At 31.1% G+C, this 28,000-nt stretch overlaps 1 long non-coding RNA gene across 6 annotated transcripts; it reads right to left on the bottom strand.

The window, feature by feature from the left end:
* Positions 1-449: 449 nt before the first annotated feature.
* Positions 450-27,983, bottom strand: LOC122534637. 6 transcript variants are annotated; one of them, XR_006307950.1, is made up of 6 exons: positions 27,810-27,983; positions 3,040-3,169; positions 2,677-2,923; positions 2,403-2,577; positions 1,839-2,327; positions 450-1,750 (listed from the first exon to the last, which is right to left on the bottom strand). It is a non-coding gene; the product is annotated as an uncharacterized LOC122534637 (long non-coding RNA). The 6 variants fall into 6 exon arrangements; XR_006307947.1 differs by lacking the exon at positions 27,810-27,983 and adding an exon at positions 3,883-4,042; XR_006307948.1 differs by lacking the exon at positions 27,810-27,983 and adding an exon at positions 3,699-3,876.
* Between the last annotated feature and the right edge of the window lie 17 nt (positions 27,984-28,000).

Here is a 28,000-nt window from a genome sequence, read left to right as displayed (position 1 = left end):
CGTTTCGTTTGTTGTCAATCACAAATATTCAACAACTTTTCCTATTTTCATTTCTTTTATCTTTTGCAAGCTTATGAATTATATTTTATTTTACTTTTTTTAAATTTCTCAATATATTCGATTTAATTCTTGACTCTTTTTATTTTTTTCTTTCTTTTCCTTAAAATTATTTCTATTATAATATAATTTTCGAAAAAAACTCTATTATGATCTTTGAATTCATATTTAAAGACCACAATACTTCTACAACACCGAATGCCAATTTAAGATTACATACTTGTTTTCGATACTTGAAGCATATTGGAAACAAAACTATAGGTGTGAACAAATTGTCACAGCACAATTTTTTCTGATTTTTTTTTTTCTTTTTTTATTGCGTCGGATGTTCTTGTGAACATTATCATGATTTTTTGAAAGCACCAAAATTCAAGTCATATTTTTGTTTTCAGTATAGTAATGTATTCGACACCAACGATTGTTCTAACTATAAATGACACATAAATGCACGTAGTGGGACCAGCTACAATGAACATCGTCCTATAAAGGTACAATTGGAATTGATCCTGTCCAGCCTTCATTATATATGGTTCTTTTTTTCGAAGTACGATCATATGTAGATATTTTTACTCATTTTATTCTCTGAATAAGGATAAAGCTGGAAGAAAAGTTCTCACAGTCATCCGATAGCAAACTGTACTCCAAAATTAAAAAAAAAAAGAATGACCGTGTTTGTTCACAGTATTTAAGATAGCCTTTAATATTGTAAGATGGTTGGATTCAGTTCCTACAATGACACGTTTATCGGGCATTTGGTGACTAAAATGCGAATCATGAGGATGAAAATCATGAAGATGAAATGCATACACTATAGAGTAGAATCTGTTATACGAATGATGATTCGAGATGATTGCAACTTGTTGATAAGTTTTCCTCCATATTTCTTAATCAATTAGGTTACACGAGTAGACACGTTCAAAAGCTATTACAAGTTTTTTACTCTTTTTCTTTCTATTCGAATTTTTTTGAGAATGACCGATTTGCGATCTATTGATTTTCCCAAGTTTACCGACGAATCTCTTATTCCTTTTGTACTGCTACTTTTTGACCTAAAATTTTCCTCGTTCATCTTTTTATCGATATTCGACGTTTACTTCTCTTTTTTTTTTTGCTAATTATTATGTGACTCGATGATGATTATGATTACAATATGACAATGTTGAGATATAAAAATAAATTGTGTAAATATATCATTTTCGTAAAACTGTTGCTTTTCCCTTATGCCTTCAGATTTTAATAAGACAATGTTTGTTCCATTTGGCATGAAAGAAAAATTTTCTTTCTTTATTAACATACAAATGCGTATATTGTTCATATATATAGAATATACAAAATAGTAAAGCATGCACGTACAAAAATAAGCCATTAATTTGTATCAAAATATAATAATACGGAAAATTGTCAAGACTCTCAGCTTATGCTACAAATAGATGATTCAGGTACGTATAAGAGATGAATCTATTGATTCACTGTAATCTTCCATTTATCTATCTATACTTAAAAAAGAAATATTTGCTAAAAATTTACTCTAGGATCAAATTATTTTAATCATTTCGTAATGAATTCTTGATTTTACTTGTAATTAGTTTTGGATAGTTGAACAAAGAATATCTAACCGCAAAAGCAGTAATCTCATTTAGCACTCAGATTCATTTTAATCTCATATCGTGAGTTCCAGACATCCTTTGTGATGCTAAATAGAAAAAAAAAAAAAAAATATTAAATTGCTATTCCATTTCCTTTTCTATATATTAAACATAAATTATTAATAAATTTCTTACATATAAGGTAATCGAAAAACTACTGGATTGCCCTCAAACACCAACAGGCTGACGTTGGTTTCCTGCTGGAAAGTATGATGCATTTGACGTCGTCATTATCGCAGATTCTTATTGTGCAGAAGTGGTGCAGAACAGGGGAAATATAATGATATCGTTCCAATTAAAATAGGAAAACGTTTCATGATTTTACAATACCTAATTTTATATATAAATAAAATCACTGATACACATAATTAAATTTTTAGGAAGTAAATTGTAGTTATTATATTATGCTATAGCTATTATTTTATCTCCCTAATTATCTTATCTGTAAGTTACTACTATTAAATTTGTCTATTTTCGCTACGTATAGTCCAAAAATGTGAACAGAGACAATCAACTGAAGTAGTATGGGTGGTATCAAAAGTTTTGATGTTGTCATTTTATGCTTGTATTTTAAATTACAAAGTTATTAATTATCGTTTTGACAGTGAAATGAAATTGGAGTTTCTAGAAGAAAAAAAATTAATTAACAATCTCTTAGTTATACGAGGAATTAGTATTTCAGCCATTTCAAATACTCACTCGTGACAATTTCATGCAGATTTTTATAATCGATATATTTATAGAGTTCACATAATCCACTATTGTAGTTATTATCTGTTCTAGTATTACAATTTGCACTCACAGGAAGGTATTATAATTTGCAAATTTATCGTGCCTTTCTTGAAGCAACAAAAATTTTTTTTCTTTTTGATTCCTAATTATATGAAAAATAAAGTGATTCGTGTAAGTTTATAATTTAATATGTTCTTACAATATATTGTTCTTACAATATTAACGAATTTCGATTCCTTACGCATCTTTATGTAAGATGAACATTCAAGTCTAGACTCGAAATTATAGTGAACATTGGTTTGCACTCGTGATCAAATTTCTATGATCTATCGATTACGGTATTTATACGTATACCTGACATATTCATCATTATGCTCAAACCTGCATGATATATTATAAGGCAGTTGGAAATTAGAAAGAATAATAGTTAATAATATATCCTCTAATGGTAATAATATATCCTCTGTGCAATTTGATCCATAAATCATCTGAAAATTACAGAAAGTACACTTATAATTTCGTAAATTTGATTATACATTCTTTATTTGTTATCATTATTAATTATGATTTTCTTAAATATTTAAATCTGAAAATTTATACTCACATTCTTATGTATCAACTATGTTGTATTTGAACTAGAAGTATTTTTCTGAATGTTCTAGTCGCTTTTTGAATCATTTTTTGAAACATTTTCGGTCCAATGCCGTGTGCTCCTGTAGCACTAAGAAAAGGTGCTATAATAAAAAATTAATCAAATCTTATGTTAGATAAATTTTATTTTTTTATTTCCAGATACATGTTTTATAAAAAGTCAATGATCTTATCATTTATCAGAATGATTGCCTTTATTAATACAACTAAATACTGATATATGATTAATCACAATTTTTGGAATAAAAATTGAAATAATAATCATACTGTTTCACATGTAATAGTACTTGAACATTGACACAAATTGTGAATTAGAGATTTTTATCAATTAAAGACGATTTATCGTAGGTTATTGAAGATCTTCATTTCGTAATTTGCAAATGCGTACATGATAAAATGACACAAATTATTTGCAAGATTTTCAAAATGTACGGATGCAAAAATTTTACAGACTTCAAGTTAATACATATAACACGATTGTTAGTACATGCAATAGCCGACATCGAGAAGTATAAATTTTAATAACCAGTCTTGTTGACATCGTATAAAGAACATGCGAATTTTTTTGGATTTTATATTTGTATTTAACGTTGTCAAAAAACCTGTACATACTATAATTATTTCAGGTTAAGCAATTTATTGTGATTTACTGCAATTTACTTTCGGTAGAGCAACCATTGTCAAAATTGCCACTATCTAGTTCAAATTAAAATATCATCAATATTGAAAAGTATTGTTAGAAGCCTCATTCCTACGAATTTGAATTTACTATCGTGCTTAAAAACCAGAAAATCACCTCTAATTTACTTTCTTCTTGCTATATATATGGTAATATTTCCATTGATAATTCTATCGGTCATGTATTATAAAGAGATAAGACGTAATAGTCGATCGATTAAATCAGAATTGTCGAACTGGCGGCTCGAGAGCCAACTATGATTCATACTTTGCGAGCCATGGTGGAGGAGGCCCATCTGCTTTATTCTGTTGTTAGGAGGGAAAAAAGAGGGCTTATTGATTGTCAAACTCCATTGATTAAAGATAGATCATTAATTAACAAGGATAGACATCCCATTTTTCATGTCCCACGTTTGAAAGTCACCTGATCCCCTTACTTATTATCGGTTCAGTCTGAAAAAGACTGCAGCGCCAGTGAAACGGTAGTATGCACAACTAAAAACTGCGATGTTCAATTCAGATAGATCTAATTTGTCGACGAATACTTGAAAAAGTCAGTATGACAGACACTTGATGATCGGTTGTAGTTAGTGTGAAACAGCAAGCGGTAGAAGAATCTGACAATGAGTTTAAACAGAATCTAACAAAATTCAGAACATAGAAGTAAGATCAGGTATAAAAATTTATGGCTATAACATTAGATTATTATTCTATCTCTAATTTTAACGCTTTATTTGCTTGAAATAACGAAGCTTTAAAGTCAGAAACGTAAGTTGCATTATAAAAAATGTGTATACCAAATTGCAGTTTAATAAATCGTAATTCAATAGATACTATTACTTTTCATCATTTTTCTGTTCATTACAAAGAAAGATGCTTGTCAACTGTCGTCGGTTAGAATCTAACCATTAGATGATTGGATGGAAATAAAGATACAGAATTAAAAGAAAAATATGTGTATAGTCTGCATTTCAGAAAGTAATTTTCTATAGTTCCGGTTTATTAGAGAAAAATGCCAAACCTAAGATTTATTACTGAATCGAAATAATAAATGATATTAATGAAAAATAATATTCTTAATATAGACGTAGTATTTAAAAAATTCAAAATGCTGGAAAAACGGAGAAAAATAAATATAATATTCTTCGCTTACAATTTCGCATAAAATGTAAATCATTAAATAGATTACAAAGTAAATTTTCCTCGGGCAATATATAGATTATACGTGCTTGAAGAAAGTTATTAAAATATCCAACTTTTTACTTTTATAATAATGTTATTAATTAGAATTTTGCGAGAATTTACATAAAAACGGCAACAAATATGCGTAGCAATGTATTATACTTTGTCTGTTTTGTATAATGAAATGTGCAATATTTTCGCTTTTTATTTACCTAGTTCAAAATCGATCATTCGTTGGTATGGGAAAATACTTTAGTGGACAAAATTATAAGAGACTTCAAAATTACTAGTACAAAAGTTTTCATTGCATTTGTTGTAAATAATACTACATACAAATCAAAAATATATAATTTTAATTAACATTTCCATAAATTAAACGAATATTTCAACAAATTCTTAATTTAAACAAAAATAATACAATTTCCTTTGGACAAAATGATGAGACATTAGTACTAGTTTGTTACAGAGAGTCATCGTATCGAGTTGTATTTGCCTGTATTGTCTTACAAATTCTTTAAAATTCTATTGTCTTATAAATTCTATAAAAGTGAGTTTATTAATTTAATTAATTTTATCAAAAATTAATAAAACAAAAGCACGCCACGTAACAAATCATTAAGTGAAGAAGAAAAAATAGAAATTCTGCAGTTAAAAGCAGGAAATGTAAATTTCACTCAAAACGAAAAGAAATCGGTGTGCTATTAGAAATTTTTTATGTAATCCCAAAAAGTGTGAAAAACTGAAAAGATTATCAAGACCACCAATTTTCTGCAAAAAAACAAGAGAATAATCTTGAAAAGTGCATTGAATTCAGCCATTATACCTAGATACATTATACCTAGATAAATTTTGAATGTAATTTAAATGCACCGGTGAAGACGATAGAAAGAGAGATTCAGCGAACAAAATACTTGAAAAAAAAAATTTGTTATAAAATCGTCATTAACAACACAGCAAAAGCAATGTCAATTGGAATTCGCGCTGAAACTTTTTCTTTTTCAGTGGAAAAAAAAGTGGAGTCATTTTCACTAATGAGAAAAAAATGAATTTAGACGGGTCTGATGGCTGCAAATACTACTTCCATAATTTGAAAACGAAAAGATCAGAAAATTTTAAGTCGTCAGGATGTTTTGTAATGCTTTGGGCAGATGTTGCTTACAATGGAAAAATAGAATACTAATTACTTAAAATTAATAGAAGAACAAATTCAGGATTGTGCTACAAGAATTGCTGGAGAAAATTTCATTTTCCAGCATGATAATCTATTTAATACAGCTAAAATTATAAAAGACTTTTTTAACACTAGAAATATACCAACTTTAGATTGGCCAGCAATGTTTCTGGACTTAATATTATTGAAAATGTATGGGGAAAATTTAGCAATATATGAAGGTGGAAAGCAATACAATAACATTCAAGAATTAAAACTTGATAAGCAATTTTGTGCACCTGGAGGAATTTAGATCAAAAGGTAATTTTGTGCGCCTGAAGGAATTTAGATTAATATTATATAAAAAAAATTATTCAGAAGTCTATCAAGTCGGAGTTATGAAGGAAGAGCAACCTACTATTAGCATTAAAAAAGACTTGAAAATTTCGTTTAATTATGAAAACTACTTTTGTTTCTTATTAGTGTTTTATTTTGTCTAAATATGTTCAAGTGAAATTGTATTATTAGAATTTTTGGAAATTAAGAAAATTAAGAATTTTTGGAAATATTCGTTTAATTTGTAGAAATGTTAATTAAAATTACATAACTTTGATTTGTATGTAGTATTGTTTATAAGAAATATAATGAAAATCTTTGTGCCAGTAATTTTTCAAGGTGTCTTATAATTTTGTCCATTATTGTAGATACATGGCCAGATATTTGTAAAAATTTACGGTTCTTAAGATAAACACTACACAGATGAAAGAAGTAGCTGATCATAGTAGTTTCATATTGTTTTAAGCTTTTCGATCCACACGAGACTCCTAGGAGACTTGTTGCTTCCTTTGGCTAAAAAGAATATGGCCAAAAGTATTCAGGCATAATTCCACGGATGGTAGCTTCGCACTATCGACCGCTCGATTGAGTGCGTGAAACAAATGTCCGAACCTGCGGTTCTTCTCGTATTGAGCAGAATTACTATCGCAACTAGGCATCAGTAAGGTAAAATTAACCTCGTGATGATTGAAAAACGAAATACAGTCATGAAAGATGCAATTAGTGCAGAGGAGAAACTATGCGCAACACTGAGGTTTTTAGCAACAATTATGAAGATTTAAAATTTAGTACTGCAATTTCATCTCAGTCATTGAGTAAAATGATTCCTGAAGTGTGTATTGCTATTTATGAAGAATTAAAAAAAAGAATATTTGAAGGTAAAATTAAATTTTTATTTTAAACATTTTTATACAAACAGAACGTTACAAACATATAAGAACAATAAAAAAGAATTATGTGGATGTGGAAATGAAGTGTGAGTTTTATCACACACAGGAAATGTCCTGAATTTAAACGACTTGGAATTGTACAGAAATCGCATAAAATCTACAAGACGTCCAGAAGTAACTGGCAATAAAACGTTCAGCAAAATCATTTCTAATGAAGAGAAAGAAATGATCACAAATGATATATACATGGCTACAAATGTAAATACTACGACCAGATATGTTTGCTGGTCGAAAATGTTTTGATAGCATAGTTTCTATTGTCTGCTTTTATTATTAATTTCTTTCTCACGTGCAGTATTGCAAATTGTTATTGAAAGGTATTAGACCTATTTATGCCACTCCACAAATATTTGAACCAAGAAACGAATTCCTACAGAATTGGTATTTCTACAGAAGTGGAAAAAGGTATTCGCACACTCGTTAAAAAATTTTAATATTAATAATAATAATTAAAAATAAAATAATAATAATTAAAATAATAAATTATCGATATTTTAAAGTACGTAAAACAAAATCGTACAATAATCCAGTTGATCCTATTTTAAGTTTCTATTTTACCAATATTGAGTTCTGTTTTTTCAAAGATGTTTTTAGATCATGCAGCACGTGGAAAAGCAAGAACAGAAGTTGAAAACGCCTTAAAAAATGTAGAAACATTTTTTTTCGTGATTAGATCTATCATAATCTTCAAGATTGAAGTTTTTTTCTTTGCATCAACCCGTTGTACATTTTTTGTCGCCATTTTAATAAACTGAATATTTGAATAATATTTGAATATCAGAGTTAAACGACGAAAATTCAAGAAATCCTAACATTTTATCAATTAAAGAATTCCATAATGTTTAGAGTTTTATAAAATGACGATAAAAAATCGTACAAGTTTTAAGAGGTCATTGTAAAGAGAAAACTTTGATTTTCAAGGTGGATTTAATCATGAAAAAAAAGATTGTTTAATGAGGCATTTAAATTTTTACAATTTTCGATAACAAAAATATCCTTTCTTCTTCACTTGGTACACAATGTAAACACATCTTTGAAAAAAATAAATTGTCAAAGTGGAGCCTTCACACTTTAAAATGAGGCCTGTTGCATCGTTATATGACTTTTTTTTCATGAAGTTATAACAATTTTTAATATAGACAATTTTTAATTCAGTATGCGAATACTTTCGTTTAGCTCTATATTTACAATCGTGATTTTTCAAATATAATTCATATGAACTGAACCGATGCCCTGCGATAAGATAAATAGGATCAACTATGTCAGACACAAGATACCTTTCGATTCTTCCAGTTTTTTCTACCGGCTTCGTCATTTTTTCTATTTATTTCTGTTCGCCGCAGCCTCTTTTTGTGTTGTCTCAATTTCAAGAATGCCTCCCAGCATTGTGTTGTTGACGATGAATTGTGGGAGATTCTGCTTCTTTTTTAATTAGGAAAAAAAGGAAATGAGTCCAAAATATTTATAAGTTGAGCTTGAGTTGAAGTTAATAATATTTTTTATTTGAAATGTACCTTATTTATATTTAATTCAATTTGTTTAGACCATATTCTGACGCATTATAAGGAGGTTGCAATGTGCTCAAATTACGTTATTCCGGAGCCAAACAAAATATTCCGAATCGGTCAGTCAGTTTAGACAATCAGTCATAAAACACCCAACATTTGCCAAAGTACTTTATGGATAGCTTAGGAAAACGACCATGCCGAGACTTACGGCGAATTGCAAACACTGTCGTTGTCTAACTGCACGTTCCTCAGAACTAGAGAGAAGGGTAGGATGTGAAAGAAATCAATCTGACGACACACATACTACACACCAATAATTGTTCATACACGTTCAAATATATAATGGTTGAAGAAATTTCAGTCTTCTTTGATCAAATATCCTTTCAACGGAAGTAAATCGTCGAACGAGCGGACATCGAAACTGACATCGCCGTGCTGATACATACGTACACATATGTAGTTTCTTCTAGAATCTTCTAGAACAATTTAGGTTTCTTATCAGCATGGAGAAATTTATTGTCTTATTTTGGATTTTACGATCATTTATTGTTCTCGGTCGCTGGTCGTGGGACTGTTATATTTACAATACTGTTTTCTAAGAACAGTTGGCACCGACCATTCGATCGATGTTTTAATTAAAGTATTTTTTAGTTGAGTAATCAAACGGCCCGTACTTCAAAGTGATTAGTTAGAATTCGTTAGTCAATTTGTATAGGCTAATACAGGCCCGCCGTCAGCGGGGAAGACGTTACATTACATTACATCGTTATTGTTATACAGTGCTCGCGACTTTCGATCTCACTGGAATCGTTACGCTATTTCGCTACAATTCACCAACGTAATTGCCATTCGCCTCAACAATTAGCGCTTCGAGCCGGATTCATAACACTTGGTCCATCGTGCCACACCACAATTACAGCATATTATGATACAGATGTAACAAAATCGTCTAGATTTTATACGAATAACTATCTTATATATTTTTTACACGTAGTTATAATACTTATTTTTATCGAATTTCTCTTTTCTTTCTTCTTTGCTTTTTTGTTTCCAGATCAATTTCGGACCGATCAACGAGCTCAATTTGTGTTCTTTCAATTGGCAAGGATTTTATTCTTTTACTTCCGAGAAGATTCGGAAAATCGGATTTAATTCGCAGCTAATTGATCTAAACACGTCGTCCCATCGCGCATTTAGTCGGCTGACAGTATTGAAACTTCTCTTAGCATCAGCGAAAATTCATGGCTAATTTCGAAGTCAAATGCCAGTCCATATTATTGCTGCAATTAGACATTCAGATTTCGAGTGCTTCTCGATCTATAATTGCATTAAGGGGTCAGGACAGTTTGAAATTTTCAAAAAATCGATTTTTTTTTTGTCTTAAATAGTAGTTTGAAGTCTTAGAAATAAGATACAAACGGTCCTAGTTTTTCAAACGACTTATTTTGGGGGTATAAATCCGTGGATGCAGAATAATTGAATTTGTATCACTGTTTACAACTTTAAGTAGTAAAGAATAGATCGTGTGATTCAAATATTACTTTTGGTGAATCGAATATTAGAGGACTTGGATTCAATTTAGTTGTGAATTGTAAGAACTATGAACCGCGATATATAAATAAAAAAAGTAAGTAAAGGATACATATGAAAATTTACGTTCTGAAACTTTAAACGCATTTTTTTCGAAACTAGGTTTCTAGAAACGGTGTGCAAGATATCTCGGAATCTAACCAACCGGTTATTGTGAAACTTGGTACGTATCTTTAGTGTAATATTTAATAGGAATTGACGATCGAATATTTTTTAATTTTTAACAATTTCGAAAAATATGAACAAAAAAACGTAGAAATTTTTAACACCAATTTGATACATCAAAAACAAATGGCTACTATTTTCATAATTTTCGTCAATTCCTAGAGAATATTGTTTACTTTTTTGAACTTTTTTTGCCTCTTTGTTGCAGCTAATCCTGTTTGGCTAGAATTATGCACACCGATAGGTAATGTAAAAAAAAGTTATGTAAGGATGTCGTTAAAAAGTTAAATAAGGATTCTTTTTTTCTTTTTTAATGTTGCTTTTTATAGTTTATAATGTGTTAAAATAAACCACAAAAGCTCATGTCAATCAAATATGTACTTTTGTTTTACTAGCCATCCAAAGTATTCGTAATTTTTAGGCCCGTCAAACTGTCCTGCCTCCTTAAATAGCCACTTTGTCGTATTTTAACGTATATCCCACATGTCCCTGGTTTAATTCGATTTCTCGAATTTGTCCTTAAATATATATATATATAATGTTAATAAACTCTTACGTGGGAAAAGTTATCGGGAAAATTATTTCTACGTGACACGTTCATCTTCCGTTTTTACAGTTGTTATTTTCATTTTCTTTGTCGACTTCGAATCTGATTCTTTGTTTATCAGCTTGCTTGAAATAGTGGCAAGAAGACATCGTAATCTGATAATTGGAAGCTTCGATTGATCAAAATTCGCAATTTTTTATAAAAATTTCATAAATCTACAATAATGCGATTCGAGTAAATTTTTACTTTACTTAAATATTTCTCTTTTCCTTTCTACTTTTCATCTTGATATTATTGATAAATTTTAATTGTCGACAGTTTTAGCATTAAATCGCAATAAATGATTGAAAATGTATTAGTAATATTGATAAAAAATAGATGATAAATACTTTTCGAGCAGCAGAGACTTAACGCAGATGAAATTACAGATGAAATATTGTATAGACAGTAGCTATTTTTGAATATATTCGACGAACGGAATCTATTGAATTTAATTAATTTGATAATAAAGGAAAAATATTTATAGAAATAATTGTAAAACTTCCTATAAAAATTGATTCTACGATTGATTATTTCTTAAATGATTTGTAGGATCTAATTTAGTATACATAAGCTGATTGTGACCGAGTTGTAAATCAAGACTCGTAATTTGTCACATTTCACAGACTCTTTGGAATATGTTTAAATGTTAGATCTTTTGTCATGCATCTCTATTTGAGAGTAATACTTGTATTTAAATATACATAGATTATCATTCTCAACGAATAATAATCGCCTGATTAAAACATATTGTAAATATAACATATTTGTCGATATGAAAAAACTTATAGAAAAATATTGAAAAAGTTGAATAAGATGAAAAAGCGTGAAAGAGATGAATTGAATTTTCGCTTTAGATTCAAGAGTTTCAGTGATCATGAAATAGCAACTGAAAAATATTTTCAAGTTCATGAAAGAATGACAATATAAATGAAATTTTCGCTTTAATCGAGAAAAAAGAAAATAAATTAAAATTGATAAACAGAAGAGGGAAAAATAGCTAGCTAACTGTCTGAACAAGAAATTGGCTTTTGTTAAGAATTGGTCCTTGTTAAGAATCTCTTTATTGTGTGCATAACTATTAAAATTAGTTTTATAGGTAAATTTCAGCAGAAACTTGATTGTTTAGAACATTATACGAAAAATAAAAACGCGTTGTGTTACAGGATTTCTTGAATGGAATGCTTACTGTACGAGCTCACCATTCATAGTTTCGGAAATTTCAAAGTCAATAATCAGTTTGCGTATATCGGCTCGATTACACTTCCTCATTTTCAGGATTAGTGTTCTTGTTTCCTTTCCTTTGTATTGAATTGCATTGAATCCCATCTAGAATGAAAACAATGACGGGCCCGATATATCGATTTCATCGATCTACCATATTTATGTTCGTCTGACCGATTTCAATATTCCTGTCATCGTTCTGCTAACAATTAATTTTATTACAATGTGATTGAAAAAATATTTCATTGTTCTTCGTTTTGTAAAAAAAACCAATAAAACTGTGTTTATAAAATGTTTTTTATTATACATATAATAATATGTAAAGATAATATACTCATATATTAGAAGAATTCGTCAAATTCGATTTTTGTACTTTCAATTATAATAACTTTTAGTCGTCTTTCGACTTGCGCTTTTAGTCGTCTTTCGACTTGCGCTTTTAGTCGTCTTTCGTCTGACTTCATTTTGTCATTTTTTACACTTGCTCGCTCGTTAAATAAGCTTATGGTAGCGAAAGTGTTATAGGATCTAACGGAAACAATTAACGGAGTACGTGCTTGTCGATCTTTCAATTATAATTTTAATAGCTCCTAATCAACCTCTGTTATCTTTTTCAACAGTATGATACAGGCTAACGCTACTGATATATTGTTAATTTCTGTACATTAAAATCACGATGTTGGAATTAATCGTTTTGTAAATTAAATTCCATAGTGCTATCACGTTTGATCAGACAAATTGTTTTAATCATAAAAGAGTCGATTGTCTCTCATTCAAAATTAATTGCATTACAATTAATTATACACAGAAGACACAACGTTTCCAGTATCAATAAAGCAAAGGCACTATTACCATGGCGTTACGTTCGTTCATTCATTTTTGTCTTTTATTACGAGTTTACTTCTCTTCTTTGACAAAAAAGAATCTATTTATACTCATGGCAATAGTATTTATATTTCATCCACGTTAAATTGATTTTTAGGATTAAAATTTATAACGATCAAGGCTGCTATGCCGAAAATTTAATTCGTTAATGATAAACAGAAGGATTTATTTCGGTATCGCGTTCCCAAACGTGCTCAATAACACAATAGTGTTCACGACACGATAAAATTCTTAATGAGTCGATCAAACTGAAATGCATTTTCTTTTCTCTTCATTTTTAATGAAGATATTTAGGTAGAAATTAAAAGTAAAAATTTATGAAAGTAAACATAATAAAATGTTGTAAAATGAAGTAGAGTGAATATTTTTGACAAACGGGATTAGGAAATTTTCGTGCTTTAATGTAATTTTTTATAAATTACATTAAAAAATGTATGGAAAAATATTTAAAATAATTGCTCCTTGTGGAATTTATTTGATTTTGAGAACTGTATTTTTTTTTTTTGCGAATGAAAATGCAGATAAAATTTTTGGCTCGTATAACTCAGGATCGATCTAATTGTAAATCTAAAATTTCGAAATTTCAATATTTCGATTGCCAGCGATCGATTGCCAATTTTCTATTTTCATCCACATAATTTTGATCATTAATTCTGGCAAAATAAAGAAGAATTAATTTATTTCTTGACACTTTTTATGGCTTCTCGCTATTTACTCTCTCACAGAATTTTGAATATTTGTTTATCGATGAGATCGATAACTTTTTTGTGCATTTCGCGTTTAACTGGCAGTTTTTCCAACAAACTGGCAGTAAAAAACTTTCGAACTTTGGCGATTTACACTTTTAATCGCATTCACTGATTATCGCTCAAAGAATGCTATTTAATTTACTGAATTCTTAGTGTAGTTAACTTCTCACTTTATATTCTATACTTGCCATCCAACGATTTGTTTACAACATACTGTACATATTTCATTGTACAAGTTTATTTCTCTTTCACAAATCTCGTAATTCATTTTTATGAAATTTCTTTCCTTTTCCATTATTCATAATTCAAAAATTACATTTATAAATCTCTGGTTTCTATGTGTCATTTAATAAATAATATTCATTTTTCTTCTCGGATAACAGTTTTCTTCTCACGCTTTAGGTGAGAAAATTACTTCGTTGTTCACAAAAATGGATCAAGTCAACTTCAGTTGTTGGAAAAAACGAGAAAAATCTTCTTTTTTATCTTCTTATGACGTATACATATATATTCTTGATCAAGAGACAAATGTAAAGAAACGATTGACGAAGAAAACTTCTGTTTTAATTTAAACATTAAGCAAAAAATCGTAGAGAGATAGCGGCCGCATTGACTTTTTTTCGTGGTTTTCATTTAATGTCTATGTCGAATTCAGAGAACTGAATGATCGGTTCTCCATGATATTTCTTTCAATCGTGGACGACGTTCGACTAGAATTCAAGGGTTAAGGGTGACGTGAAAATTAACAATACATCGACTACATCGTTTTTTCGTCGCTTCAAGCAATTTTTGAGAATCAGAAATGAGAAAATACAGACACCAGATTCACTCATCCAACGATTCTCCAAGCGCATTTCTTTCTTTCTTTTTCATTTTTACAAAGATTCAAGATCGTCGTGGAATCAGTTTATGGTCTTCGACGAAACGAATAGACATTTACTCTTTAAAGCACATCGTTTAACTAATAATCTGCAATCTCGTTGCTAGTTTGAAACGACAACAATAGAAATTGCTATAGATCAGAGGCGTGAGAGATCGGCATTGAACAAACCAGAGAGCAATATCTTTGAAACTTTATTATACAAAGGTAACTGAATGTTCGCAATGAAGTGTGGGATTAAGACGTGACTGTGATTAAAAAGCTTACATGTTTAAGGGAGCATCAAGGAGACGAGTAAGGAGAATCCTTAGAAAAAGAAAAAGAAGGGGCAAGTAACTATTTGGCGGAGAACCACGCCGATTGGAGGAGAGCCAGAGCACATGGTCGAGGCTTCCAAACATTCCTTCATTTTCTTCGTCTTCTTATTCTTCTTATTTTCATTATCACGTATGCAGAGAGAGAGAGAGAGATAGAGAGAGAGAGAGTGGCTATTTTTGAAAGCTATCTTGAACAGTTTGCCGTGAATGCTTTAACCTGCCGATCGGTCATTCGACTCGACTCGCGTTTTCTTTCTTTTGTTTTCAATCGCTTTCCAGTGCTCTTTCCATTACATAGTTGTTCTTCGCTCCAAAATCAACTTTGCCTGAATCTAACCGCATTTCCTTGGGGCTTCTCTTTATCGAATTATACTGACGTGATGCAGTTGACAAGATACGCTGATATTTATACACAAATCAACGCTGGAATCAAGTCAAAAATACCGAGTGTCGACTCTCCCCTGCGTGGTACGATGTCAAAGGAATATCTGTTGTTTTTTAATTGTTAGTTTGCGCGATGATGATGGACTTTTTTAGTCGCTGTATTCGATCGTTTCCTCGTACTCCATGGACTGCTGCGATCTAGTTGATGACGAAGTCACGGATTTGATGGATGTCGCTGACTCAACGACGGATTTGGTTTGTACGCTCTGTACGGATTTCACGGCGGAGACGGATTTCGATTCCGACGTGACATTCATCGACTGCTCCACAAGACTGCCAGCGTTTTCGTTTACTGCGGAAATATACAGATTTTCATTTTAATTGTTTTACTGTTTAATCCATATGTCACGTGGATAACGCGGTGATCAGACTCATTGTTTGATCGGACTTACGTCGTACGGGTAAATGGTTCATTTTTTAAACGTTTTTCATAATGTTATTGAATAGCGAAAAGATTAATACACAACTACAATCACTATGAACTATCTAAACGATCTTAAAAATTTTCGAAAATTTCAAACAATGAAAAATTAGAAAATGATAATGAATCGGATTGAATAAGAGCAAGGGGAAGAAGTCGAATTAAAAAAATAAAACAGAGTTGGATTGTACGCCGAATCGAATTAGTAGCACGCACCTTTAGCTACCTCCATTATTGTATAAAAATTCCGCGTTGGTTTCTGTTAGCCAGTTGGTTCTCACAGGACGTTCCGTAAAGGAAAGAAGACGCGAAGAACTCGAGATCGAACTCACGAATGGTCGGAACCACGGAGCTTTGGGTTATTCTAAACCCGTAACCGATGGAGAGGGAAAGTCCGTGATCACGTGGCGGCAAAGATGCACGAATGTCAGGGGTTGAGGGGAAAATATTGAGCATGCTTGGCGGCTTTTAACGACGGGACGAGAATATTTGTGGAATTTCGAATGGCTCGCTGCGTATGCGTCTCGATGCTGCGCTGACAATGAGTCAATGTTCCGACAATCGTCTATCCAGCTTATTGTTAGTCATCGCCATTGAAGATATCATGCTGATAATCTCGAAACGATTGCTAATTTAATCAATCATTACGTGTATCTTTATAACAATTTCTCGGAGTAACGGAAAAGTAAAATTCTAAAAGAAATTATTTTAGCAATTAAAGTCCATGATATTCTGAAATTTGAAATTACAAATTACGTTCTTCGTAAGAAATTAAACACGTTTAAATAGTATGAGAGATCTTGTAACATCAATTAAATATTTCCTTAAATCAATGTCGGTTTGATAGATGTTTTTATAGTGCTGTTTTTTTAAATTCTATAAAGCGTTGTTCCTTTTTTTAATTATGTTATGTTAACATAGTAATTTCAACAAAACGATTTAAAGTATTAGAAATCTGTTGCACAATGTAAGTGATTCATTTTCACGAAATTCGGGAATCATGTTCTTGACGAATGAGAAACGATCATGAATTTCACGAATCTTGTATATATATAGTAAAAAAGCGGCTTGAACTTTTGCCAGATTTTCTGTAAACGTACCGCCTTCATACTTTTTTCCCAATAGTACTCCTCAGACAGAGTTTCTATACGCAAGGTGATCGGTCACTAAATTTAAAGGCTGATTTTCCGGTCTTGCAAATGAGTCACGTTCCGATTGTGATGATCAGTATTTCTTACAATTACGTAAATAATATTCATGATTCATGCACATTAGTAATTGTAGCAAATCAAATTTTCATTTGTGGAACCGGCCCAGAACGTCGTATAATAGTGATAAACGAGTTAAGTCGATAATAGTCAGCCAACGTTGAATTAATTGGAAATTTTGACAGGGATTATTGGCCAGGTATGATGCTCGTGCGTCGCACTGGCAAACCGATCTGCTACTAGAATAGTACTTTTATTTATATTTGTTAAAACAAAATGACTGGTTATATTATTTCTAACTGGTCCAATGATGATTTTCATTTTACAATTTTCGATGGAAAATTGGATAAAATTAGACAAAAAGCATCAATAAATGATATAGGAATTATTTTTCAATTAAACATATTCCAGATACATATGCCAGTTTTTGATAATATCCTTTATTTTTATTTTTCGTCAACAAAGTTCTAAGAAAGATTCCCTTACTGTATACAGTATTTGTAAAATGGTTCTCTGATGCAAAACTTAACAGGAATCTTCCAAAATAGTCAAGAGCTATTTGTGTTCGACGTTAGTTATACCAGTGAGAGGGATCTCACAGGGAACGAGTCCAGGAAAATAGATTTCACGCAGAAAGATTTTTTTTGACTCACACTTGAAAAGATTCCCTTGGTAGAGCTTCTCATTCCTCATCTTTTACGAAAAGCTAACTCTGAATTTATGTTTCTTCCATAGCAATGTGTCGGTGAGAATCAACGAATTCCATGAGGAAATTTGATCGGTTGTAAAAGAAAATAAACTTGAAGAATAATTAACTTGAAAGAAATCATTCATAGATTCAAAATGAAGTTGGAGGCTTGAACTGAAAGTTAAGTTGGAACAGAGTTCAAACACAAGAACACTAGAAATCAAAGAGTGAGATTGCTTTGCATCTACGTTTCTCCAAGGTATTTGAAGAGTGTTGTTTCTGACTTCTCGTTGCTTCATTTATATTTGCAATTTCTTCGAAGTATTCGATGCGACAGAGTCGAATTTTATTTAACATGATTAGTAAAAATCTTGGAGCTAATCGAACTTTGTTCTCAACTTTGATTTGCTTCTTCAACGGTCCATTTGAATATTCTGCTTGCGAAATTAACGCCGGAATCTCCGATTTACGAGCGTTGACAAGAACGTTTACATCCTTTTATTGTTAGTCCATGTAAATTTACATATTTGCTTGATAAAAAAGGAAGAAAACGGAAACCACGTGACAGAAATGTGGTACGGAAAAGAACGGTCGATGGAAAGATGATCATCGCAAGATACGAACAGATACGAATAAAAAACGCTTCTGATGAAAATTCACTCTCACTTTCGTCGTGATTGTCTGTTATTATGCAAATTATCAGATAAAGACAGTACAAAGAGACGGGCTTGGCCAATGTAGCGTTCCATCGTCTCTTCAAATAGACGGTGTAAATATTTGCACCAATTTTTCGTTTTATTACCAAAGAGATCTCTGCCTTTCTCGCCCATCCGTTTATATATAATTCGTTTGCATGTTCAGCGCCATCTTCGTGTTTCGCATATATGTATGTATGTACGTACACGTGTGCCAAGCGAGAAGAATGTACAAAGCATTGTTCTTGGCCGGAGCGCAATACACGTCTCAATCGAGAGGAACCATTAAACAAAATCTCGACAGTCGACAAGAAACAGCTAAATAATCGTAGGTCAACAGCTGGCATTTCTCTGAAGAATTCGGTATAATGGACGGAAGGAGTTATTAAGAGAAAAATGGTCTAGAAATCACGGTCGTTCCATGATCGATATTTAGAGTTGATCTAATGAATTTTATCTTATTGAATAGAATGTTTGAAACACGTACTTAAAGTGTAGTGGATTCAATATAAAAGAATAAAATATTTTAAATGATAATGAAAAAAACCGAACTTTATAAATAATTTAAGAACCGACTTAGTGATAGCTAAATTTGCTACGTCGTATTGCTATTTCATCCGATTTATTAGTATTTTAAATTAAATATTGCTATTCGTATAATCTGCACTGTGCAATGAAAATCGATCGCGCAAAATATGTTCCATTTATTGATCGTTTTTGGGGTATTTGTCTGAACTTTATGTATCTACGCTATTTTTTAATTTGCTCCTCTAATAAATTGCATTTTCATGAAACTACATCAAAACGTTCGCGTGTTAAGCATATGATAAAGAGCCTAAGCTATTGGCTAGTGAATAACAGTCACATGTGTAATTTAAAAGTGGTTTTAATTGTATATTTGACTTTATTTATTGTGTCCTTCATATTTTCATTTCTGCAGTTAAGATACGTTTTATAACAAAATATTAAAGTTGAAATAAAATTTAAAATACGATCCTGGCTCGGTCATGTGCATCTATTTATCACTACTGACTCGACTCTATTATAATTTCAATCTAAAATTTGAATTCCTCCGCACGACTGGTTGACACGGTTACAGGCCGATAAAACTCAAAACTTCAGTTTCTTGAATCAAATTCAAGGGGTGGAAACAGAGAATTTTATGAGGTTCGAATCCCATCGTGTCGAAGTGTACTGCTTACGTCGCGTCATTCTAGTACTAATCTTAAATCGTAAATTGCTTCTATTCTTTTTGTTTTATGTCCAATATCATACTAGTAAATTTGATGAGCTGATTGAGCTGATCAGCACGCAATCGATAAGGACTCGCGGCAAGTGATCGGATTGCTATAACATTGACTCAAAAGAATAGGGAAACGATTGCCTTTGCTCTAGGCTGTTTCTATGTAAATTTTTTATTCACAAAATATTACAAATAAGCATTAGAAGTGAAGAAATATCGATAGTAGTCTTTGTTGATAATAATCAATAATCCCGAACAATTAATAATTATCGACTGTTTCTAAAACTTCAAATTCACTACCATAATATTATAAGTATACATAATCATCATTTTTATAAAAACGTTTTAATAGAAAAAGTGAAAAAAAATTTAGGATGAAGAACAGTATTAAAAAACAAAGTATGAAAATAGCCATTTAGTTTTATTTAAAAAAACGATTATCGATACTTTTTCCTTTTATTTTCATCCTCTTTCCTATTTGCTGTTATGTTAAATATTCTTTCAGATTCTCTGGAAGTAGTTGAATTCTCAATTTACCTTTCAAAATAAGCAGACTTGAATATAATATTTTCCTTTTTTCTAATTTAGGTATCAAATAATTCAAATTATAAATTCTGGAAGTGATAGGTATTATCAATAACGTTGTCACATATTGTGCACCTAAAATTATCAATCCTTAACTTCCCAAACATAAAACTGTTTAAAAATTTAGTTAATATTGTTGACAATAGATTGGGAACTTTAAAAGTATTTGATTTAGACAATCCTTTGTTTAAATTATATATCTTATGTACAATGTACTATTCTAATGTGTTGGAATGTTTTGGATTAATTTCCATGGATTTTTCTTTTTTGAGACTTTCTTTTGTACATCTTTGAACGTTTCTACAACAGTTAAATAAATTTGATTTGCATCAATAAATTGGCATATTGCAATTATATAAGACTTAATAGCTATCGATGTCCAGATATAAATTGTTATTGCAACATAATTTATATTATTTCTTTCAATTTATCGTAATAAGGATATTTATTAATTTTATAATTATAAATTAATTAAATATAGGATATTTATTATTTTTTTTCTTAAAGCAAATTTACTAGACACTATGGATCTTGGATTAACTAAGTGAATAAAGTTTTTAAAACCAAAGTCATTGACTATGTTATACGACTGATAATTTATAGCAATTGTCATGATTAATGTTGAATTTAATTTTCTTAGAAATTGAAAATAAAAAATTGTCATACTGAAAAGAAAAAAAGGACTAATATATTTATAGTTAAATTGACTTGAGTTATATTGGCTGCTAGAACTGATACTAATATGTACTAGGAATTGGAATGTTATTTGAATTCTTAAGTTCAATTAGATGGTATATTTTAATGTCCTCTGTTAAATCTGTTGTATTTTTATTAGTTTTGTATTCTTTTTCTTTTTTAATATATTTCGCTAATTTTTTGACACTGAATTTCTTAAAATACTTACATATTAAAAATTTCTTTTTTTTGGAGTTCAGAATCAAATTCCACATTACCTATCACCTGTAGCACACGTATGGCCCGCCGCCTTGTTTTTATCCGGGTTAATATTGTTTTTGACATGAAAAAAATTAAAAATAAATCAAATTACACGCTGTAACGCAATAACCGATTGTCGAGTTGAGAAATTGTGAACAATGATCGCAGTAATGATACAGACGTCGCATTTCCACAAAAAGTTTGCCGATCCCTGATCTATAGTATCATCCGATTCTGTGCATAGTTTATTACCTTCAATTATTTTCCTTTTCTTTGGAAAATATTTATTCATTTTTATTTTTAATAATGATAACAACAATAATATAAAAAATTAAAAAAATAATAATATGAATTGTAGAATATGAGTGTCTCTAAAAGTTCATGAATCAATTTGTCTACCAACCGGTGCTGAGATACATACATACATTGCAACATGCATCATGAAACTTAGAAATCGAGGCATATATCGCCGCATGTTTCAACATGTGTGGAGGTTTTAATAGTCAAAGCATGTTTGAGCACGTGCTGCGGAATATCAAAATACAAAATGGCATTGCTGATGAACAGTCGAAGAACACATGAGCCATGACATAGACAGAGTGGAAAGTAGATGGGGAAAAAAACTATCGATCATCATCGATAATCATATAAAGATATCGACAGTTTTCGATGTTGAAAACTATCAACTATTTTTCCACCACTAATAAACATCTACATATGTGTGATTCTTTCAAACAGATGTACGTTCAATTTGACTGGTTTCAAATTAAAAGAAAAGTTCAAAGCAAATTTAATTATTAATTAATATTGAAGATAATATTTTCCGTCTCAAGGCAGTTATGATAATCGTAATTAAATATAGAAATTTTCTAATTCAATATTCTTCTTTTCAGCACAAAAAAATCTATTTTCTAAATTCAGAGTATTTATGACTAAAGATAACAGTTTTTAACGGCCCATTTTTTCATGCTGGTAAGAAATCCTAACGGCCGCCACGCTTGATCACGGTTAGTATCTTTTGTCGTCATCTCCGGTCGTCAGGCCTGTTTTGTTTAACGTTTTCAAAAACGGTTGACGTCGAATCATCACACAATATTCAAATTAACGTTTCACCTAGGCAATCAAATGACCCATACTTCAAATTGATTGGCAGTAATTCAAAGTTTCTATAAAATAGGCCAATCCGCCATCAGCTGGGAAGAAGATAGACGAAAGTTACGCGAATAAATAAACGCGAGAAGTACAGATAGACAAAAGTTACGCGCATAGATAGACATTAGACGATAGATACGCAGATACGCAGAGAAATACAGATTCACTTCTAAAAATTTACAAATTAGGATCGATTATTAATTACGGGAAACGTCCCATTTCAACGCGTTTGTGCGAAATTAAATTTGAGCATAGACAACCGTTTGAGTCAGTCCCAACCGCAAAAAAAATGCGACTCGACAATTAATTTTCAATTCTATATGTAAAATCTACGTGCACTAAGTAGTCACTCGATACGAATCGAACGAACAATTTGTTTGAGTTTTGATTTTATCCGCTGTATACGAATATATATGTATATGAAATAAATCAAAGAGAGCTTTGGCATTGAAATAATCTTATTATCAGTTTCGTGCAGCAAAGCAGCTGGACCCACCGCTTGAGCTTTGTTTCGTTGTGCAATCGATGAATAATCGACGGAAGGGTTTAAATATTTGTCCTGGTTTACATAATGTTCTCTTAATTTGTTAACACAGGCGGAAATTAAACTATCGCTAGAATTGATTTTATCACGATTTCATTTTACCATTCACCGTATCCTTCGTAGAATGCCTGAAAACACCGATTCGAAAATTTTTCACTATTAAACGATGATTTTTCATCGACAATATGAAAACAAGAAAAAGCCGTGACGTCGGTCGATGAGATTCGATAGGATGTGAGTAGCTCAATTTTAACGTCATATAAGCGACGACGTGATTTCGTGACTGTCCAAAGGCAGACAACTCATAGCTTTCCATAGTTTACGTTCGAACTGGGCTCCTAATAAAAATTTCAACGATTGTTTATGAAAATTATTACAAATAACTTATTTAGTCTCCATAAAAAATATAATAATAAAAAATGGATCTGCCCACGGAGTGAGATGACAAACTTATCATCCTTCTGGTAAGATGACTGTATTTGACTCCAGAACTGTCGAATCTGAAGGGTCGTGAATTTCTCGGAAGAGAAAGATACCTTTAAGTATGGAAAATCAAAGACTGCATTTCTGACATGTAATGCTGCATTATTTTAAAAAAGGCATCAGTGGTAAAGATACCGCAACTGAGATTTGCATCGTGTATGGGAGTTGTGCTACCAGTGTTCAGACAGTTCGTGGCTGGTTTAGGATTTTTAGAACTGGTAATTTTCATCTGGAAGATGAAGAACGCAGCAGCCGTACATCCACTACGGTTATGGAAATAATCAAGGTCATGGTTGATGAAAATCTGCGATGTACTGTTTGGCGGATATTTAAAAAATTCCGCGAACAACGGTGCGCAATAATCTTATGAAGATCGGTTACGTCAATCGCTCTGAAGTATGGGTACCGCATTAGTTGACAGAGAACAATCTCCTTAACTGTATTTTGACGTGTGATCTGCTTCTTCAGCGAAATAAGATTCATTTTTGAAGAGATTGGTTACTGGGGATAAGGCGTTGATTCTTTACGAGAATATTACGTAAACGATCTCGGTCAAGGGGTAAGAAGCCTTTAACAGTAGGAAAGTTTCATCTTCACCCGAAGAAAGTTTTGATGCCAATCTGATGGGACTGGAAAGGTGTAATTTATTATGAACTGCTATTTATTATGAAGGCTTCAAAACAATCAATTCAGTGAAATACTGTTCCCAACTGGACAAATTGGAGGAAAAAATCGCCACAAAACGACCAGAATTAATTAACAGACGTCGTTTTCCAACACAACGCCCCAGGCTCCATTTGTGTTTAACCGTCAGGAACAAATTGTTATCATTTGATTGGGAAGTTCTACCTCATCTTCCATACTCTCCGGATATTCCCCCGTGTGATTAGTACTTCTTTCTTTTATTAAAAAATTCTCTTCGCGGTAAAAAAATTTATTACAAAAAACGACTTTTTATTAAAAATGCACTTAGAACGATATTTTGCTAGCAAATCACAGAAGTTCTGGAAAGATGACATTATGCGGCTTCCGGAGAGATGGAGAAAGGTAACAGAACAAAATGGATCATATATAATTCAATAACCTAGAACAAAAAATTTTGCGTATCTAATGTATCCTTATAAAACGAAAGGAACTTTTGAGACAACCATTTTAAACAGTGACTCCTATATGACAGATAAAACAACTAATTATTATTTAATCATAGACATATGCACATCCTAACTATGACTGTATTCTTTCTTAAATTATCAATTCGTAAAAAAAGTTCGTGAATATTTTCTCAGGCATCATTCGTAATATCAACAGAATTATGAATGTTTTTGGTCGTCCTAAGAAATCATGAATATCTTAAAATTATGAGAAGCTGGCATATTTCTCGGAGACCAGAAATAATAGTTATTTTAAACATTTTTGTGAAAAAAATCAGTAATTTGTTTATTATTCAACTTGTTTAAGAATATTAATTGAGAATATTATAATCCTCCGACTACTGAAGCATGCAGTTCTGTGCCGAAGTCATTTCTGATCCACACGGACATTCCACTAACACATATTTAGATCGCCCGAGCTCACCGATACTAACTATACTAACACAGAGTGATGTCGCTCGAGACCGAGGTCCTCACCGATATTGTACCAACACAGTGACAGACATCCGACTAGTAGGAACATGTAGGAGCATATAGAAACAAATAATAATCACATTATATTTATTTATATTTATACATTGACGAGACAATCGCTGTATCATTGCTAGGTCCAATACGTTACCAATTACGTCCAAATTCCTGGTTTTCTAGAATTACATTATCCACAGTTTCTGATATATTATCTTCTTGCATTTTGACTTCGGAATCTTGCATTTGGAGTTTAGCGTCACTATTTGATACACTTTCGTTGTCTGATGATTGGTCACTGTCAGGAACGTCTTGTGCATATTGAGCGAGAGAAGAGAAAGAAATATTGCTCGTTGGCAATGCGTCAACAAATAGAAACAAATAGAAACAACGGAAAAAGTAATAAAAAGAACAAAAATAATAATTGCTTCGATTTGCACGTCTTTCCTCCTCGGAGCGTTACCAAAAACTGATTCCTTTGTCTTCAGGTTTCGTCACTTTGGCACTTTGGCGGACACGTGTTAGCCACTTGGCGTTCGTGCGTTAGTGCGATCAGGTTTCAGCTACTAACACAAGTAGCTCCCATCACTGTGTGCGTTATTGCATTCGAGTAATTCTCAATACTGGTCAAAAATGACTCCGGCACAGAAGGCGGAGGGTTAATCACAAAATTTGAAGAAAAATTTTCAGAAAAGTACATGATTAAAAAAATCATTCAGTTATAAATAACAATTATAAGTGACAGAAAATTTTTTTAATTACCGATATTATTATTGATGAAGGAAATACATATATATGTGTATTTACTCATAAGCGAACAGTAGTGAAACATTCGCTACCAGCAAGGGAAATTTATTTTGATTGCCGATATCAATATAAAGTATTGTTTTATATTCGACTAAAGCAATAAAATTTTCTCAATCCACACCAAACCAGTGTTTTTCTTGTTCTAATGGAAAAAAACAAATACAAATAAACACAAGTGTACGTGTACTATTCCATATTAATTTACTTCAAAATTTGCAATTCATCGCGGAACATGTATCATCATTGTGCTTCTACTGTGTTAACATTATATCATCATATTTACTTCTATTTATATATAATTCATTAATCAAGCTACGTTATTATTTTGCTATCATTATTATATAAAACTATTGCATATATTAATTTAATATTGTTGCTTTAAGTACATACAACGAAACGGAATTTATTTGTAAATATTTTACTGTTGAAGAAATAACAAACGCTTGCATTGAATTTGTAACAAGCGATTTTTAATCATTTTCACTACTTGAGTCTCACTTTGACTTTTTACTCTTACTGAACAAATATTATAAGGATTACATGGCCCCCAATTACATCGACATACTAAATTAAGTTATTAAGAAGTATTTCTACGTGAAAAATTTGGTTTATTTCTTTAAAAATGGAGATAGCTACAAGACATAAGAAATTAGATATAAATAATTATAAATTTTAGATATAAATATCCAATTATAATTAATAATAATAGAATTTCTATGTATGTACATATTATTTATAGCTTAGATATATCTTAGAAAAAAACATGAAGCTAATAATCTGAAGGAAACATTTAGGAGCCATTTTGCAAAAATTCAATAGTAGTATAAGAATTAAATCAATCATTAATAAAAATCAAATTTACTTTGTAATGATAGACAATGAATGGAACATTATAAAAGCCTTAGAGTTCTGATGTGAATGTCATAGAAATTGATGTAGAAAAACAATTCGATATTGACAGAGATGCTAACAATGAGTAATATGTTAAAGATATGCAGAACTTTAATTACTGCTTTAATCAATATGAAAATATATATTATATGGATTAAATGTGTGGTCCATATGTAATAATTAGCTGTTAAGAATATCATTTAATATCAACATTTTTAACATTAGATAAAAAACAGAAAAAATTATTGGATCTTCTTTATTAGTATTAATGATTACTTTAATTATTACTTATTACTTAGTGATAATATTACTTTTTTCAGATACTCTTTGCAATACTTACAGAGACAATAAGAATAGGGAAATGAATTGAGATTTAACAACTCAGTTCAAGATCGTATTATTAGTATTAAAATTTCAGATTGAAGCGGATATAAAAATATAAACAGTGCAGCTTTCGAAATTTAAAGATATAGCTACAGTCAATGACATCCGAAACAGGATAATCTTGAGTTAAATATACCATCTTTTTAGATCCGCGATTTAAACGGTTTGCGAATTTCGGCGAATTTCAAATATTGAAAAGTGAGACGACCACTGACGCCATAATGGTCTGTGATTATCCATTCTTGTGATTATCCAATATCTAAAAAACACTTTTAATGAGTGCTAACTCATCTTAAATTTTATTGAAAATTTCGAATTAATTACTCAATCTTCGAATGTAATTACGTAATTTGACGCATTTTTTTGCGGAATTTTAAACTCAAGTACCGAATGTTGTTATTTGCGTTTTAAAAGAGTTCTTACTTCAATTCGGTTCCCTCAGGATCTTCAGCATCAGTCCTTAATGATGGTGACAAAATGCGTTCGTGAAACTATAGTCTTTGTGCACGCACAACACTTCTATTGATTACAGATCCGGCTCGAAAGATCATGACTGTAGTACTCACACACATTGCAGCAGATGCGTCGTTGACGCCATCTAACTTCAAGAAATG

Source organism: Frieseomelitta varia, unplaced genomic scaffold (assembly GCF_011392965.1).
Source record: "Frieseomelitta varia isolate USP_RPSP 00005682 unplaced genomic scaffold, Fvar_1.2 scaffold_62, whole genome shotgun sequence".
Taxonomy (NCBI): Eukaryota; Metazoa; Arthropoda; class Insecta; order Hymenoptera; family Apidae; genus Frieseomelitta; species Frieseomelitta varia.
This window is presented reverse-complemented; position numbering and strand designations above follow the sequence as displayed.